This window comes from Nicotiana tomentosiformis, chromosome 2 (assembly GCF_000390325.3).
Source record: "Nicotiana tomentosiformis chromosome 2, ASM39032v3, whole genome shotgun sequence".
Taxonomy (NCBI): domain Eukaryota; kingdom Viridiplantae; phylum Streptophyta; class Magnoliopsida; order Solanales; family Solanaceae; genus Nicotiana; species Nicotiana tomentosiformis.
This window is the reverse complement of record NC_090813.1, coordinates 75,162,873-75,181,277: the sequence shown is the minus strand read 5'-3', so window position 1 is coordinate 75,181,277 and position 18,405 is coordinate 75,162,873. Positions and strand designations below refer to the sequence as shown.

Sequence of the window (18,405 nt, the reverse complement as noted above, 5' to 3'; positions counted from 1 at the left end):
GAATAATGTCACTGGTGGAAACTACAACAAACTGTTCCATCCACCCACGATCGGTGTCATCATCCATGCTAGTCAACAAAGCATGGTAGCCACGTTTACAGAGATTTGTCATACCTCCCCGAAAAATCTTGGGGGGAAAAAGGTTCATCATACGAGCTAATGATATCTCTTCCCCAGTTTCCTGACACAGGCGACAAAGGCATGCAACCGTCCTGCATACTAAAGGGCTCACCTGTGCCAAGCACACTTGGTAGCGAAGGCAAAATTTCGCAATCACGGGATCGAGCTCTCCGTTCAAAGAAAACGCACCCAAAGTAAAGGGATACGTGAAAAAATATGTAAAACCCTCCCTGGGAAGGGTCACTCACTCCGATAAATTAGGAGCAATAATATCTAACTCATGGCAGCGACAGTCCTCCTAATTCACAGCAGGAATACTGGAAGGACGAATAGAAGAAAGGTACCTACTAACAGCCCATGTGCGAGGGTTAGCAGTAGGAAATTTATCTTTAAAATCCTTCGAAGTACTAAGCCTTCTTGAGATGATGGAACCCACTGTTGGAGGAACGAAATCCTCGATTTTGTTCTTGTCCTTTAAAGAGCTAGCACGTTCTGAAGAGGAAGCCATTGGAATAGAAGGAATGAAAATATCTGGTTTGAAGAAGATCAGAGAAAGGTTGGGGAATAGAGATGCGAGTTTGAAGTTTGAGAAATTATGAAGTACATAAGAGGATGATGATGCGTATAAGTAAAATTTTGGCGACTAAATTCATGGCCATGATTACCTCGTTAATCGGCAAAAGCTGTGCTGAATCGTGGGATGACGCGTGTTTAGGGAATTAAATGCGGAGAGACGTGTATAATCAACTATCAGAAAACTTCAAAGGGAATTACAGTAATTCCCACCAAAAAGGTATTTTCTACCAACTTTCCGATAACTCAAGATTGTGTCACCGGAAAGCAGGGGGACTATCTGTATAGGGAAAAATACGAGCGTGACACGTAGCCGCTTAAAGGAAGGACACGTGGAACACAAGATGTGGATGTCCACCGAACATAGCTATTCCGATTGTCACCGGAAGGAATAACGATCATAAAAAGAGTATTAAATATTTTGCGCCCGGTAACATTTAATACATAATATTTTGCAGCATTAAGGATGATGACCCGTTACAAGAAATTTGGCATTTATGTCTAACGTTACATCTTCATCAATGGCCCTCATAATTGACATTAAAGAAGGGCATGATCCTATGACTTCCTTCCCTAGACATAGCTATAAATAGAGAGCTCAATTTATCATTGTTAAGGACACGAATTTTCTGGCTAACTTACACTACATTATATACAGCATTTTAATACAATTTTATTTTTTCGTTTTTGATCTCATCATTGTTGCGCTCGAAAACCTTGTTCCCGGACTTATCAGCTCTGTCGTTCCATCTACGTTCTAAGGCTAAGTATTTTATATTTTATTATATCTTGGATCAAATTAATTCACTTGTGTAGAAACCACAAATAAATTCAACTGTATCGTTTTACGGGTAAACACGTAACTCTTACTGTCTCATTCCATCCATTTACTAAACTTAAATCATTTTTTGGATAATTTCCTGTTTTGCTTCATAATATTTAAAGACATTTAGCTTTAAATTTAAAGAATTCTATTGGAGAAGATCCAATGAGAAACAAGAGCTATCAAACCCCAAATAGAATAATAATAAAATAATTGGTATTGACTATTGATATAATTTATAACACACCGCCATAAATGACATGAATTATACGTGCATGGCTTCTGTTGTAACAACCATCCTTGTCGTACAATCGAAATGTACGAATCTATGAACGATGACGTGTTACCTATAAAGCAATTATTTTTATATACTTATGCTCCTAGCAATTATTGACAAAATTTTCAACATTATTTTTTGGTCTTATCCGGCAGCTCCTCCAACCACCATACTCCTTCCAGATTCCCAAAATCCTTTTGTGTCAAATCCGATAGACCGAACGCGGAAGTCACACGGGGTCATGGGCTTTTTATATTTTACCAGAGGCATGAATCTCCCGAATTAATTGCATTGGCGAATTTCGAATATCAAATGATCAACAAAAAATTGGGACGGGTTAATGTTGCCAATTGTGACTTCCATAGTTGTTTTGATACCGGCTCTAGATTTGGGGCTCTTACTATAACGGAGCACGAGGAACATAATTATTTTTTTCGATTTATTTTAATTAATTTTTTTTTGTGTTCCATAATATTTAATTTTTAAGATATTAAATTTTTTTTTCTTTTCAAAATTACTCTTACAGTAAAGAGCCTACAAGTATTTAGTGTACTTGTATTTTCAATGAATAAATTAAAGTTAATATGATCAATTTTATTATTAATTAATGTTAAAAGATCGATTCCTTAATATATGTGACAACAACAACAGTAACAACCCTGTAGAATCCCACTAGTGGGGTCTCGGAGAGTAGAGTGTACATAGACCTTACCCCTATTCCTGAGGGATAGAGAGGCTGTTTCCGGGAGACCCTCGACTCAGAGACAATAAATTTGTAACAACAACAGAAACTAGAAAAACAGTATCAGCTTCGTAAAAGATAACAAGCAAATGGAAAGGGAAAAAAAAAAAAAGTGTGAAACACCAACAAAAATCGCTAGCAGTCCTAGACAAAACACTATCAGTCTAGCCGGCACAACGAGGAAAAACGCTCGGCTATCCCCTAACCTACAACCGTAATGCTCGACCTCCACACCTTCCTATCAAGATTCATGTCCTGGGAAATCTGAAGACCCAACATGTCCTACCTGATCACCTTGCCCCAATACTTTTTAGGCCGCCCTCTACCTCTTCTCGTACCTGGCAGAGCCAACCGCTCACACCTCCTAATCGGGGCATCTAGGCTCCTCCTTCGCACGTGCCCAAACCATTTAAGCCTCGCTTCCCGCATCTTGTCGTCCAAGGAAGCCACGCTCACACTCTCCCGAATATCCTAATTCCTAATCTTATCCATCCTAGTGTGTACGCACATCCATCTGAACATTTTCATTTATGCTACTCTCATTTTCTGGACCTTAATATATGTAAAAATAGCTAAAAAATTTTTTAATTATAGTGGACTTGAGGGAGTAGTTTTTACTATGTCCCTTCGAGAAAGATACGGACATATTCTATTACCCATATGGCATACGTCATCCATTACGTGGATAACCCGATAATTCTTCGGTTTTGGGCATTTGTGCACATGGGTTTCATTTCTTAGATCCATCTCCGTCAGCGTGGGCCACTATTCCAGCCCAACAACTCATCGAGTTCCAACTTTTATAGAAGAAAACAATACAATAAAATAATTATGCTGCTTGAAGCACTTTATTGTCTCTTTCTTTCTTTTTTATTTTCCGATGAGCACTTTTTATCTTTTGAAGAATTTTGGATCAAATACGTAATTTTCATGAAATAGGATAATACGCACGTAGCTATCATTCAAAGAAGTAATCCCTTTTTTAGGCTGGAGATAGAAGTGCTTGCATATATTTGCTTTAATAAGTTAAGATAATGCGATTATAAAATAAACACAAACGGTATCCTTATAGTTTAATGGAATTTGAGCAAAAAATCTCTTAACTTAGTGCATTTGTTTATAAGATTTTTAAATTCTATTAAATCTTCTATGTTTTTATTATAATTATAATTGTAAGGGTAATATACAAAATTGGTCGGCATGCCAAAATTAATTGTATTTGCTAGCCAAAAAACGTATAAAATATTTATATTATATGTATATAATATACATATATATAAAATATATACATTTGATTGGCTATTATTTTTTGGAGCGATAAAAAGTATATATTTTTCTAATAATAATAATTATTATTGTTAGGTTCACGCCTTACATCTCTACTGTAAATCATCCCTTGCTCATCAATAGTCAATACAATATTCCCACCTAGGTGTCCATCAATGATTATTAAAAATAATGTTTAATCAGTGATCATAATATGTGTACTATAAGATCCTTAATTGTGTTTTGATTATTCCGTGACATTTGTGTTCCTTTTATATGATAAACATTATAAATTAGGTTACATGTACCAACTAGTTTAAGAAACATAACCAACGATTTTAGAATTCCCAAAAGAAAAAAAATCCCTCGTGATAATTTAAAATAAAATAAAATAAATTTGTCAAACATTATATTCAAGTCAAATTCAAAGTCCTCTACTTTTTTTTTTTTATTTGTGTTTTTATCTTTTGTCTTTTTGTTAGTGGTGAGGTAAATTTGTCTTTTCGAAGTAGGACAAGTGATAAGATAATTTAGCTCCAACCATAGATTTAGGCAATGATGTGGCCGTGGAGACTAGATGATTAGCATTAAGATATGTTTGAGTAATCACGTCCACTTATTTGAATAATCACTTCTTTAACAGGTTTTAGTTCTTAAAATTTTAAACATCAAGTAGCCCCGCTAGTAAGCAGTAGGCACCGCCTTGTTTTGAAACTACTGAGTTTTAGAACCGCGGCTAACTTGCAGACTACCGTTAATTTCATAGGGGCTATTTGTGTATCATGCCCCTTTATAATTTTAAATTTAAGAAAATAATCTTTTTAGATTTCTTATGTGTAAAAGACAGTTTTCTTACATGTAAAAGTAAATCTTTTATATGTAAAAAAAAAAAGACAGGATCATAAAACTAAAAATAAATTTGTAAAGAACCAAAAATCCAAATGATATTGTTATTTTTCATCGTTGTATCCAGTAGTTTTGTCTATCAATGCTATGAATAGAAATCACCTACTAGCAATTTTATTTTTGTTGGGATTTAAAAGTAAGACTTCATGGTTCTATATTCACTTTATACACCACTAGTGCATACTCTTATAAGTGCGTTTTGAAAATGCAAATTATATTTGCGGAATAAAATAGTCTTCTATCGTTGTTTAAGAGAAAATAATGATGATTATTGTTATAGTGGTAAGGTACAAAATTTTGTACACCTTAGTTAACATGTCCATCATCCATTGAGAATCGTTTAAGAGACAGAAAATGAAGTCAACATTTGATTGGATGTAGAGTTTAACTTTTTTTTTTTAAATTTAACCTTTATATTATATTTTGTAGTTGTGGAAGAAAATATTAAAGTAAAAACTAATTGGACATACAAAAACATTAATCACTGTTTAATTTTAAAATGAAATTCAAATTCATGAAATTTGTAGTCATATAAAACAATAACGGAATGGTACCAAATGCCTTTACGATATTATCATGACACACTTTCATTATAATTTTTATTTTAAAAGAGCGATGTCATCCAAAGCGTCTTGGTTCTATGGTGTAGTGGTTAGCACTCTGGACTTTGAATCCAGCGACCTGGGTTCGACTCCCGGTAGGACCTATAGTTTTTAACCCTATTTTAAGGTAAATACTTCTACCTACCTAAAATTTATGGCACCTTTTTCTATTTTCTATTATATTTTTATTTTGATCTAATTACAATGAACTTTGTAATCCTTTGATTCCATGGACGTTTCTAGAGCATCTTAACTTCGTTGATAGCTTTCTAATTAATTTTAAATTTAAAACAAAGAGAATATTAGATCAGATAATCTTCTTAATCGAGAAACTGCAATTAGCAACCATGGTTGTACTCTCAATCATCTCCTTATTTTCTTCAAAAAATTGAATAAAAAAAATGCTAGAGGTGAAAGTTTGAAAAGAGCCTTGTTTGTGTTTACTTTAGGTGGAGGGAAGAATTTGTTTGTCAAGGCTCATTCTTCCAATTAGTTCCTTTATAGTTTTTGACTGGCTTAAATTCTAACAGGGCACACGAATTACAAAGCCAACAAAAAAAAAGTAATAAATGACCTTACTTTATAAATGAAAAACTCGCTCTAATGCCCAATAGTCAGATAGCCATCTTTGTCACGATCCAAGTCTATGACATGAATTGTTCGCTTCAGGCCTAGGTGTGTACGGATTCGTCTTTAATTTTGAGTAATGTCGTCATTTCAAGCCCTAAACGTACGTGTATCATGTGAATTGTATTGTGCCTTATAAAGCTCATCGTCCAAATTCCGATGTAAGATTCGCCTAAGGGAATACACACTTCTTTGAAACTTGCCAACGTAAAAGCCTGTCAGTTCTGCTTGATCCACCCTCATCGGTCCGCTCTCCGTCATGGGCTACATATATATATATATATATATATATATATATATATATATGAAGTTGCTTTCAATAAAATGCTGTATTGTTACTTAGTCTAAAGTCCACCAAGCCCTAAGGAAAAATATCATCGTGTGCAGCATATTCTCAATTATCCTTAGTTCAATTTCTATCAGCATATGGATTGACTTGTCCTTGAGATAGTTCCACAAGTTGAATCCCCAACGAATTTATTTTCACCCACTAAAAATGAAATTTAAGATTCCACAGTAGCATGTCATTGAAAGGCCAGCTTGCTACTTTGTATTGCTATCGAAATGGACAAAGTTCCCATTCCTTGGGAGTTCTCTTCGTAAAATTCTTTGCTCCACACATTTTGAATATAAAGTACTAGTGTTCTCCTTTTGAAATATAAGTATGATAATTTGACTTAATCATCAAAGGTTATGGTGGGATAAATAAGATTCTTTCATCTTTAATCAGAGATTTCGAGTTTGAGCTAGAGAATGAAAAGGTTTCTGATAAAGAGCGGTTTCCTTTTAATGAGCTATTCGCAACACAAATTCGAATTAGTCAGGCCGATCTCAAAGTGAATAACGAATACCAGGTAAGAAAGGAGAAAAGAATAATTCAAACGTTTACTAGTATTGCTGCAATTTGTCCTTTAATGCTATATTCTTAGTAGCTATAAAAGAATCTAGTGAAAGTTAGTCGTCTGTCCAATTATGTGGCTGGAATGAGCTCTTTTATCAATTTGTCTTATGCTTCCCTCTTTTATCTCAGCAAAGTTAGGTACAGGTCACAGGTTTAAATTGCGACAAAATAGGGTTTTTGGATCATATCATTATCAAAGGAATAGTCAGTGACACTTTTACATTATGCAAAACTTGTGTAATATCTAATACAATTAGAAGTTCCCGACCAATGTAAGAAATAATCCCCCACCCAAATGAAACAACAACAATAACTCAGTATAATTCTACTAGTGGGGTTTGAGGAGGGTAGTGTGTACGCAGACCTTGTCCTTATCTTGAGGTAGAGAGACTGTTTCTGATAGACTTTCGGTACCCTCTCTCCAAGAACTCCTCATCTTGGATGACTCGAACTCACAACCTCTTGATTGAAAATGAAGTGTATCTATTTTATCGGTTGAGTAGAGCTTTTTTGCTTTTGTCCTTTTAATAGTTGCAACTTGTGTACCGATAATAAATCGTAACAGGTTTTTTGCACAAAATGCGAGAAGGTATTGGCCATAGGTGATCATGCTTCAGTAAAAGCACCATTGGGCAATCTTCTCCTTCTCCTTGAACGTCTAACAAAAAATCAATCTTATCATTAGCTCGCCTAGGAGTTTTGGATAGAAAAAATAAATTAAACTTTAGTTAAGATAAAGGAAGCGAGTCAGGGGCGGAGCCCCACAGTATTGTTTGGGGGTTCGGTCGAACCCAACAGTTTTTGTTCAAATATTATATTTGTATTAAGAAATCCAATGAATATATACAAATTATTAATTTAGAATTCAGTAACTTAAAAGGATTATAATCTCGAACTCATAAAGTTCAAATCCTGCCAAAAACACGCAAATCAAAATCTATCAAAATATTTGAAAATAAAATATTTCTTTTAGAAAACCCTTCTGAACTTTGTAGTATAGTAGTAGAGAAACATGAGCGTCTGGCATTGACCTTCTAAAGGTTAAAATTAAAAAGTCATGTTCGGGCTGATATTACTGTAGACTTTAGTGGTCTTCTTGTCGTCCTGCTATTAATTTAAGAAAAGGCATTGATTGGCAATCCTAGGGTAAAATTTTTCTACAAAGTTTCAGGAAGTCAATAATTGTTGGTTGAATACATGAAAAGGTACTTCTGAATCATCCCTAATTAAAAATATAATCAATTTTATAGAATGAGGCAAAGTGTTTGACAAATTATTATAATGTCTTTTGGTACAGCTTGATGACATTGTTAGTACTTGACCGTAGCACGTACGATTAGAAACAAGTGTTTGACAATAGAAAACTTAGGAAAGGCTTTACAAATATTTGTAATAAATACCGCTCCATAATTTTGAAAGGCTTTACACAGGTAAGAATTTATATGAAAGTGGATTTGTGGTAACAAATTAAAGCCAAATCTTTGCTTCTACCTCTTCTTATTCCACGTAATTCATTTCTGAGATAATATTATTGAGAAATAGAATGACAAGAACAATAAAAATCGTCTCAATCTTAAATTAGTTGGGTCGATTATATATTCAATATTTGAAGAAAATTCTAATAATGGAAGTTTTCTATGTTTTTGTAATTACGATAACTCTAGCAACACTAAAAACTCCGAACAGATTGGGATTTTACGAAATCTTTTAAGTGTTAAATCAAATTTCTAAAGAAGTTACTTCCAAACAATTTTTGGAAAATACTTCTAATACTTCTAAAACATTTCTCCAATTTTCTTAAAGTCTAGATGCCACTTTTATTTTCCCTTTTCTTTTTCTTTATAATGCATGATAACCGAAAATATATATGACCCAACTAAAGCATTAGTAGGTAAGGTGCCGCAATTGTCGAAACCATAAATTTGAACAAGGAATATAAAAAATAGAAGAAATTAAATTTTGATCGTATAATTTAAAATAATTTTTGAACCTTCTTTAGCATTACGTTTAAAGTTTCCCTCATTCAACGAATTTGTTTTCTTCGGAGAGTGTGGCATATTTAGCCAGCGGACCCTTTTTACATCAAGGGATTTTAAAAACCCATATATACAAAAGGTTTATATTTAGTATATTATTTACACGGTGTTTTACAACTAAACGATTCACCTAAACCTCCTTTTCTAATACTTATTAGCTCACTATTTTATGAATAATAATAACAAATTAACAATACGAGTCGAATTATCACATAGTTGAACCAGTGGCGGTCCGACGTATTTTGGGGCCTAAAGCCAAACTTTAATGAGGGGCCTTAATATTTTAATTTTTTTTTAATTATTTGAAGTCAATTTTTCTAGTTTTTTTAGATGCAAAATTACTAATCATTTTCTTATAATCAATTTCTCCTAATAAGCCTTTCTCAATTGACAATATAGCTAACCCATTTAATCTCTCTTGAGACATTGTTGATCTTAGGTAAGATTTTATCAATTTTAATTTTGAAAAGCTTCTTTTAGTTGAAGTAACGGTAACAGGAATTGTTAATATTATTTTAAAAGCAATATAGACATTTGGAAAAGAATCAAGTCTCCTTATTTAATTGAGTATAACGATTAAACTATTATCTTCTACTTGTACTATTTCCCTTAATACTTTCAACTCAGAAAATAAATCTAAACCATCGATATCGGATTGATTATTATGTTTTAAGAAAAAATCAAGATTAAGGCAATGTGTTTTTAAATTTTCATCATTTAGTGATCTTAGTTTTTTACCACTAGATACAACAACAACAATAACAATCTAGTATAATCTCACTAGTGGGGTCTAGGGGAGGCTAGTTTGTACGCAGACCTTACCTCTACCCTGGGTAGAGAGGCTGTTTCCGATAGACCCTCGGCTCCCTCTCTCCAAGAACTCCACACTTTGCTCTTGAGGTGACTCGAACTCACAACCTCTTTTTTACCACTAGATAGAAAATAAAAAATATTTTTATATGCTTCAAATTATTCAAATCTATTTTGAAGTAAAAAAATAGCCTTGTCTACTATGTATAAAAAGTAATCAACTCTAAAGGACTCTTCAAGAGACTTTGAGATTTTATTATCAACATTCTCATCAAATTTTTTCTTCCTAGATATTACACGTTTCTTACGAAATTCGGGTTCGATATTCATTTCAAATGCAATTTTCTTGACAGAAATCATAGCAGTTACAAATCCTTATTCTGTATATTTTTTAAAAAAGAAATCAAACCTTTTAATTGATCCATGGCAACATCAATATGCATGTCTTTTGACTGCATACTTTTGCTAACTGAATTAACAACAAATAATATATCATACCAAATAGTCATACCCAATAAAAATTCAAAATTTTCGAGTTCATATTTTACTAAGCAATTAGCTTCACTTTTAGTTTTTGGATCATCACTAATTTCTACTAATTTTAATAAAGCATCTTTTATTTGTGGAGTTTGAAATCTTATTGCTTTAATACTTTCAATACGACTTTCCCAACGAATTTGTGACAATGATTTAAGAGTTAGACTTGGTACACTATCCTTTAATACTTTCCATCGCTTAGTAGAAGCTGAAAATAGTTAATATATACGTTGTACCGCTCCAAAAAATAATATAATTTTTGTACAAGAATTAGCCATATCACAAAGTAACAAATTTAGATTATGACAACCACATGGTGTGTAAAATGATCTAGGATTTACATCAAGAAGTCTTTTTTGCACTCCTTGATGTTTTCCCTTCATATTGGACCCATTATCATATCCTTGCCTTCTTAAATTATCAATATCAAGTCCAATATTTTTTATTTCATCTATAATAACTTCAAAAAAACCTTTTCCGCTTGTATCATCTACTCTTAAAATTTTTAAAAAATATTCATTAATCTTTATTGGAGTTGCTGAAATATCCACACTCCGCAGTATAAAAGACATTTGTTCTTGATGACTTGTATCTGGAGTACAATCAAGTATGATCGAGAAATATTTTGCTTATATAATTTTTTCTATAATTTTATTCTTAATTTCACTTGTCAAAAAGTTTATCAATTCATTTTGTATTCTATGCCCAAGGTAATGACTATGAATTTCATCATGCTTAATTCGTCAAATATGTTCCTGCATGACGGGGTCAAATTCTGCAATCATTTCAATTAAACTTAAAAAATTTCCATTATTCTCTTGATATATATTTTCATTCTTTCCTCTAAATGCTAAATTATTTTTTCCAAGAGTTTTGATCACGGCAATAATTCTTGACAATATATTTTTCTAATGCTCTCTATTTCTATTGATTTGTTCTTGAATATCTTTATCGATTGTTTTATCTTTTTGCAGTCTTATTTTTAAATCAATCCATGCAGCCATGTTAATAGTATGTTCATTTGTTGTTTCATGAGTTTTGAGCTTAGTACTAATATTTCTCCATTCATTACTACCTTCACTAGCTAGTTTACTACTACAAGTTCCGGAATTCGAACTAAACAACTTACAACAAAAATAAAATACTTTATCTAAGTCTTTAGAATAAACTAACCATCTTCTATCATGTCTTTCACCATTCGCCAATTTTTGAATATAATGTGTTGTAGAAAAATATCTTGAAAAATTATCATTCGAAAAATTTGTGTCAATTATTCTAATCGGTCCCTTTTCTACTAATAGATCTCTCAACTTTGTATCTATATTAGTCCATTGACTAGGATCATATATATTTATAGGAGTTGAATTATCTATTTCATTCATAAGCTCTTGATTTTTTTGAGGATCTACTTTCGACTTGTCACTTACTTGTTCTTTTTCTACTTGAATATTATTAATTTTAGAATTATCTAACTCAACCGAATTACTAACTTGCTCATCTAGAGAACACTCTCCCAAATTTTCTGATTCAAGATTTTTATTATTCAATAAAATTTTATCAAGAGCACCTTTTTGAGATTGTATTAGATTTTGAATTTTTCTTCTTTTCTTGAGTTTTTCATAACCAGATTCACACTTTCTATTTGACATGCTTATCTTCTAATAAATAATCTAAAAATACACTAAATAGCAAATATTAAATTTTAGATGAGACAATAATAAAAATATAGAATGATAGAACCTGATCCAAGAACGGATAACTTGATATCAAATTAAATTTTTTGCTCGAGTATGCTTGTCGTAAGACTTTAATCATGACTTGGATTTTTATGATTCGGTTAGCTTCGTTGAGTGATTTTAGATTTAGGAGTGTGTCCGGAATGTAATTTGGAGGTCCGTGGTAGAATTAGGCTTGAATTGACGAAAGTTAGAAATTTGGCGATTTTGATCGGCAATGGAAAATTAGGTATCGGGGTCGGAATGAAATTTCGGAAATTGGAGTAGGTTTGTAGTATCATTTGTGACGTGTGTGCAAAATTTGAGGTCATTCGGACGTGGTTTGATAGATTTCGACGTCGTTGGCGAATTTTGGAAGTTTAGAAGTTCTTAGGCTTGAATCCGAGATTGAATTGGTGTTTTGGTGTTGTTTTGGACATTCTGAAGGTTCGACTAAGTTCGGATAGTGGTATATGACTTGTTGGTATTTTTGTTTGAGGTCCCAAGGGCCTCAGGGTGATTCCGGGTGGTTAACAGATTTGTCAAAGTTGGAAAATGCAACTGAAGCTGCTGCTACTGCTAATTCCGCACCTGCGGAAGGAGGAGTCGCAGGTGCGAGGTCAGTGGTGAGCAAGGGGAGTCCGCAAGAGCGGGCAGTGCTGGGCTACGCAGGATGCGCAGGTGCGAGCTTCGCAGGTGCGGGCTTGAGGCACAGGTGCATAGAGGAACCGCAAGTGCGACTTGGTCTCCGCATCTGCGATGACCGCATGTGCGGTAAGGTGACTGCAGAAGCGAAGCCTGGCGAGTTAATAAAAATCCGCAGAAGCGGAAATTATCCGCAGATGCGGAAGCGCATATGCGCATATGGGGTCGCAGGTGCGGAACCCCAGGGCAGAACCTATATATATCACACTTCGCGAATTTTTGCCCTTTTTCCTCCATTGTTGAACGGGTTTTTGAGTTAGGGCAGTGTTTTTCAAGGGAGAATCACGAGACATTAGTGAGGTAAGTCGCTTGGATTTATGTACACGCGTTTATGATATTTTTTCACCGATTAGTCATGAAATTAGTAGGGATTTAGGGTGAAATTGAGGGAGTTAGGGTATAAGTTTTAGAGAGTTTTAAGTGAGGATTTGAGGGACCAAACAGAGTCCGATTATGACGAATTTTATATGGTTAGACTCGGGTGAGGACGAGGTTTGTTATTCTGCCATTTTTGACTAGTTTTGAGATGTGGGCCCGGGGGTCGAGTTTTGGCCGATTTCGAATTTTGGCCTATTTATGTAGTTTTTATTGTGGAATTCGATTCTTTAGCCTATGTTGATAGTAGTATTCTGATTTTAGTTAGATTCAGAGCTTTTGGAGACCGAGTCCAGAGACGAGGGCATCCAAAGTAGGATTTTATGCTGTTAAGGTAAGTAACAATTTTAACTTTAGCTTTGAGGGTATAAACCCGGAGATTTGACATCATGTGATTGTTTAGAAGTGATACCCATGCTAGGTGACAGGCGTGTGGGTGTGCACCACGAGGTATTGAGACTTGGTCCGTCCCGTGAGGCTGTGAGGCCTAATGGCTATTATTTGTGGTTATGTGTTTATTTGTTGTTGAACTTGTTTGCCTTCATGTTAGAGATCATGCTTAGGCTTTATTCATGCTCACATTATTTGCACTCTGTCATAGATATTATTGTACATGTTTATCTCAATCCCTATTATTTTACTGATATGCTGTGATACTTGATGTGTGCTGTATTTCCCTTATTTGTTGATGATGGTGAGGGTAGAGAGGTACATGACTGAGTGAGGCCGATGGCCTGTTGTGAGGTATTTGATTGAGGCACGTGAGTTGTCCGTGCAACACGTGAGTTGTCCGTGCGGATCCAGGTATTGACACCATAGCGCGTGAGTTATCCGTGTAGCACGTGAGTTGACCGTGCGGATCTAGGGATTTGATATATTATGGCACGTGAGTTGTCCGTGCAGCACGTGAGTTGTCCGTGCTTAGTGCTTGGGCTTTGGGAGCCCCTCCGGAGTCTGTACACACCCCTAGTGAGCGCAGTTATCTATTGAGTGTTGAGTGCCGAGTGCGAGTGCCGAGAGCCGAGTGCTGAGTGATGGAGTGACATTGCTGTGAGGTTTCATTGCTTTTGCTGTTGCTGCACTTTACCTGTTAATTTCTTTGTAGCATTTATTGAGTTGATGGAATTTACCTGTTTATTTCTGTTTATTTTAAATTGTGATAAAGAAATAATTGAATTGTTTTACCTAGCTCGTTACTACTACTCAGTTCCTTAGTTATTTCTGTTACTACTAAGTCGGTTGTACTCACACTACACCCTGCACTTTATGTGCAGATCCAGGTGAGTTAGAGCGCGGCGATCGTTAAGTTCAGGCCGGCTATCGTTGGAGACTGCAAGGTAGCTGCTAGCGTCCGCAGGACCTTGTTACTCCTTTTATCATTTCTTCTTTTGGACTGTATTGACAGTTAGACAGTTTTATTTCTTAGTTCATAGATTTAGATGCTCATGACTTAGTGACACCCCGATGTTTGGGGCTCGTTTCCGTATTTTTTATATTATATTTAGAGTTGGTTTAGTTTATGAAAAATTCAAATATTGGAAATATTTTTGTTAAATTCTTAAAATTAAAATTGGTAGTAATATTTTGGGAAACAAGCTTGCCTTGTATCACGATAGGCGCCATCATGACGATGGTTAGATTTTGGGTCATGACAAGTTGGTATCAGGGCCTAGGTTACATAGGTCTCATGAGTCATGAGCGAGTTTCGTAGAGTCTTTCGGATCGGTATGGAGACGTCTGTACTTATCTTCTAGAGGCTGCAGAACCTTTAGGAAAATTTCACATTCTTGGATTCTTGTTGTGCGTCCTGTGTATTCTAGTAACTAAACATCTGTTATTCATTCTCTCACAGATGGTGAGGACTCGTGCTACCGGTCAAGAGGGACAACCACCGGTTCGGGCCGCGAGAGGCCGCGGTAGAGGCCATGGTAGGGGCAGAGTCACTGCCAGTGCAGCAGCTGGGGCAGCACCTACAGATCCCCCAGTTGTCCCCGCTTAGAACTAGGTCCCGGAGGTAGAGGTTCCGGCGGGACCAGCTCAGGCACCACCTGTGCCTATTGTGATTCCAAGCCTTCAGGAGGCCCTAGCTCAGATTATGACAACGTGTACTGGCCTTGCTCAGGCGGTCTCTATGTCGACGGTCGCAACCACTTCTCAGGCACTCAGACTCCCGTCGCTCGCACACCCGAGCAGGTTGTTCGTGGACTTCAGACACCGGAGGCACCACCAGCTTAGCCGGTTACAGTTGCACAGGATTATGTGGTTCCTGCTATGCCTGAGGATGATCAGCGTAGGTTGGAGAGGTTTGGGAGACTCCAGCCGCCACCTTTCAGTGGCACAGAGAGAGAGGACACTCAGGACTTCTTGGACAGGTGTAAGAGGATACTCCATACTGCTGGTATTCTAGAGACTTGTGAGGTCTCATTCACTACCTTTCAGTTTTCTAGGGCTGCACTCAGATGGTGGGAGACTTACGGGAGGCGTAGGCCTGTTGGCGCAGCGCCCTTTACTCGGTAGCAGTTCTCCGTTCTCTTTCTGGAGAAGTTTGTACCTGAGTCCCGCAGAGAGGAGCTGCGCAGGCAGTATGAGCAGCTTTGCCAGGGTGAGATGTCTGTTACACAGTATGAGATGCGGTTTTCCGAGTTAGCTCGTCATGCGGCCTGGTTGGTTCCCACAGACCGAGAGAGGATCAGGAGGTTTATAGATGGCCTCAGTTTTCAGCTTCGATTGCTTATGACCAGGGAGAGAGTATCTGGGGCTACCTTTGATGAGGTTGTCTACATTTCTCGACAGATTAAGATGGTTCGAGGTCAGGAGAGGGCTGAGAGGGAGGCTAAGAGACCTCGTGGTCAGGGTGGTTTCAGTGATGCTCCTTAGGGAGGTCAGTTTCAGCAGAGTCAGTCATCATTCAGTGCATTTCCAGCGCAGGGTTCTCATTATGCCCCGCACGCTCAGGTATCATCGGATAATTCTTTTGGGCATCAGGAGCAGCAGTTTCGTCAGAGGAGGGGTTGTTTCGAGTGCGGGGATTTTGGTCATATTGCGAGATATTCCCCTAGGCTGTTGGGTGGGACTCCACAACGGAGTACTGGGCCGACGGCACTAGTACCAGTTCCTCCACCACCCGCCCATCCAGCTAGGGATGGAGTTTAGCCAGCTAGGGGCGGTCGAGAGGGGGAGGCAGATCACGGGGTGGTTATGCCCGTTTCTATGCCCTCCCAGCCAGGCCAGACGCTATTGCTTCAGATGATGTGATTTCAGGTATGTTCTTCTATTAGACTCGTTCGAGGACGAATGTTTGTAGATTTAGGATGTAACGACCCGGCCTGTCGTTCCGAGAGTTGTAGCCCTGTTTTCCCCATTTATGCTTATTTATGTGTTTTTCAGCTGTGTTGAGTTGTATCGAGTTGGTAGGTTTGGGTTCAGAGTAATTTTTGAGTAAACTGAGACACTTAGTCTCTTAGTTAGAAAGCTAAGTTAGAAAAGTCAACTGAAAGTTGACTTATGAGTAAACGAGTTCGTACTTGGATTTTTATGATTCGGTTAGCTTCGTTGAGTGATTTTAGATTTAGGAGTATGTCCGGAATGTAATTTGGAGGTCCGTGGTAGAATTAGGTTTGAATTGGTTAAAGTTAGAAATTTGGCGATTTTGGTCGGCAGTGGAAAATTAGGTATCGGGGTCGGAATGGAATTCCGGAAGTTGGAATAGGTTCTTAGTGTCATTTGTGACGTGTGTGCAAAATTTGAGGTCATTCAAACGTGGTTTGTTAGGTTTCGGCGTCGTTGGCGAATTTTGGAAGTTTAGAAGTTCTTAGGCTTGAATCCGAGGTTGAATTGGTGTTTTGGTGTTGTTTTGGGCGATCCGAAGGTTTGAATAAGTTCGGGTAGTGGTATATGACTTGTTGGTATTTTTGGTTGAGGTTTCGAGGGCCTCGGGGTGATTCCGGGTTGTTAACGGATTTGTCAAAGTTGGAAAATGCAGCTGAAGCTGCTGCTACTGCTATTTCCGCACCTGCTGAAGGAGTAGTCGCAGGTGCAAGGTCGCTGGTACGCAAGGGGACTCCACAGGAGTGGGCAGTGCTGGGCTACACAGGATGCGCAGGTGCGAGCTTCGCAGGTGCGGGCTTGAGGCGCAGGTGCGCAGAGGAACCGCGGGTGCGGCTTGGTCTCCGCATCTGCGATGACCGCAAGTGCGGTAAGGTGACCACAGAAGCGAAGCCTGGAGAGTTAATGAAAATTTGCAGAAGCAGAAATTATCCGCAGATGCGGAAGCGTAGATGCGCATATGGGGTCGCAGGTGCGGAACCCCTGGGCAGAACCTATATATATCTCACTTCGCGAAATTTTGCCCTTTTCCCTCCATTGTTGAACGAGGTTTTGATCTAGGGCAATGTTTTTCAAGAGAGAATCACGAGACATCAGCGAGGTAAGATGCTTGGGTTTATTTATACGCGTTTATGATATTTTTCCACCGATTAGCCATGAAATTAGTAGGGGTTTAGGGTGAAATTGAAGGAGTTAGGGTTTGAGTTTTGGAGAAATTTAAGTGAGGATTTGAGGGACCAAACGGAGTCCGATTTTGACGAATTTTATATGGTTAGACTCAGGTGAGGACGAGGTTTGTTATTCTTCCATTTTTGATTGGTTTCGAGACATGAGCCCGGGGGTCGGGTTTTGGCCGATTTCGGTTTTTTGGCCTATTTATGTAGTTTTTATTGTGGAATTCGATTCTTTAGCCTATGTTGATAGTAGTATTCTGATTTTGGTTAGATTCAGAGGTTTTAGAGACCGAGTCCAGAGACGAGGGCATCCCGGAGTAGGATTTTACGCTGTTAAGGTAAGTAACAGTTTAACTCTGGATTTGAGGGTATAAACCCGGAGATTTAACATCACGTGATTGTTTAGAAGTGATACCCATGCTAGGTGATAGGCGTGTGGGTGTGCACTACGAGGGATTGCGACTTGGTCCATCCCGTGAGGCTGTGAGGCCTAATGGCTATTATATGTGGTTATGTGTTTATTTGTTGTTAAACTTGTTTGCCTTCATGTTAGAGATCATGCTTAGGCTTTATTCATGCTCACATTATTTGCACTCAGTCGTAGATATTATTGTACATGTTTACCTCAGTCCCTGTTATTTTGCTGATATGCTGTGATACTTGATGTGTGCTGTATTTCCCTTATTTGTTGATGATGGTGAGGGTAGAGAGGTACATGACTGAGTGAGGCCGATGGCCTGTTGTGAGGTATTTGATTGAGGCACGTGAGTTGTCCGTGCAACACGTGAGTTGTCCGTGCGGATCCAGGTATTGACACCATAGCGCGTGAGTTATCCGTGTAGCACGTGAGTTGACCGTGCGGATCTAGGGATTTGATATATTATGGCACGT

The 18,405-nt window shown here is 37.3% G+C and overlaps 1 non-coding gene across 1 annotated transcript; it reads left to right on the top strand.

Annotated features, from left to right (window-relative positions):
* Window positions 1-5,341: 5,341 nt before the first annotated feature.
* On the top strand, window positions 5,342-5,413 carry TRNAQ-UUG (transfer RNA glutamine (anticodon UUG)). Its single transcript has one exon. It is a non-coding gene; the product is annotated as a tRNA-Gln (tRNA).
* The last annotated feature ends 12,992 nt before the right edge of the window (window positions 5,414-18,405 follow it).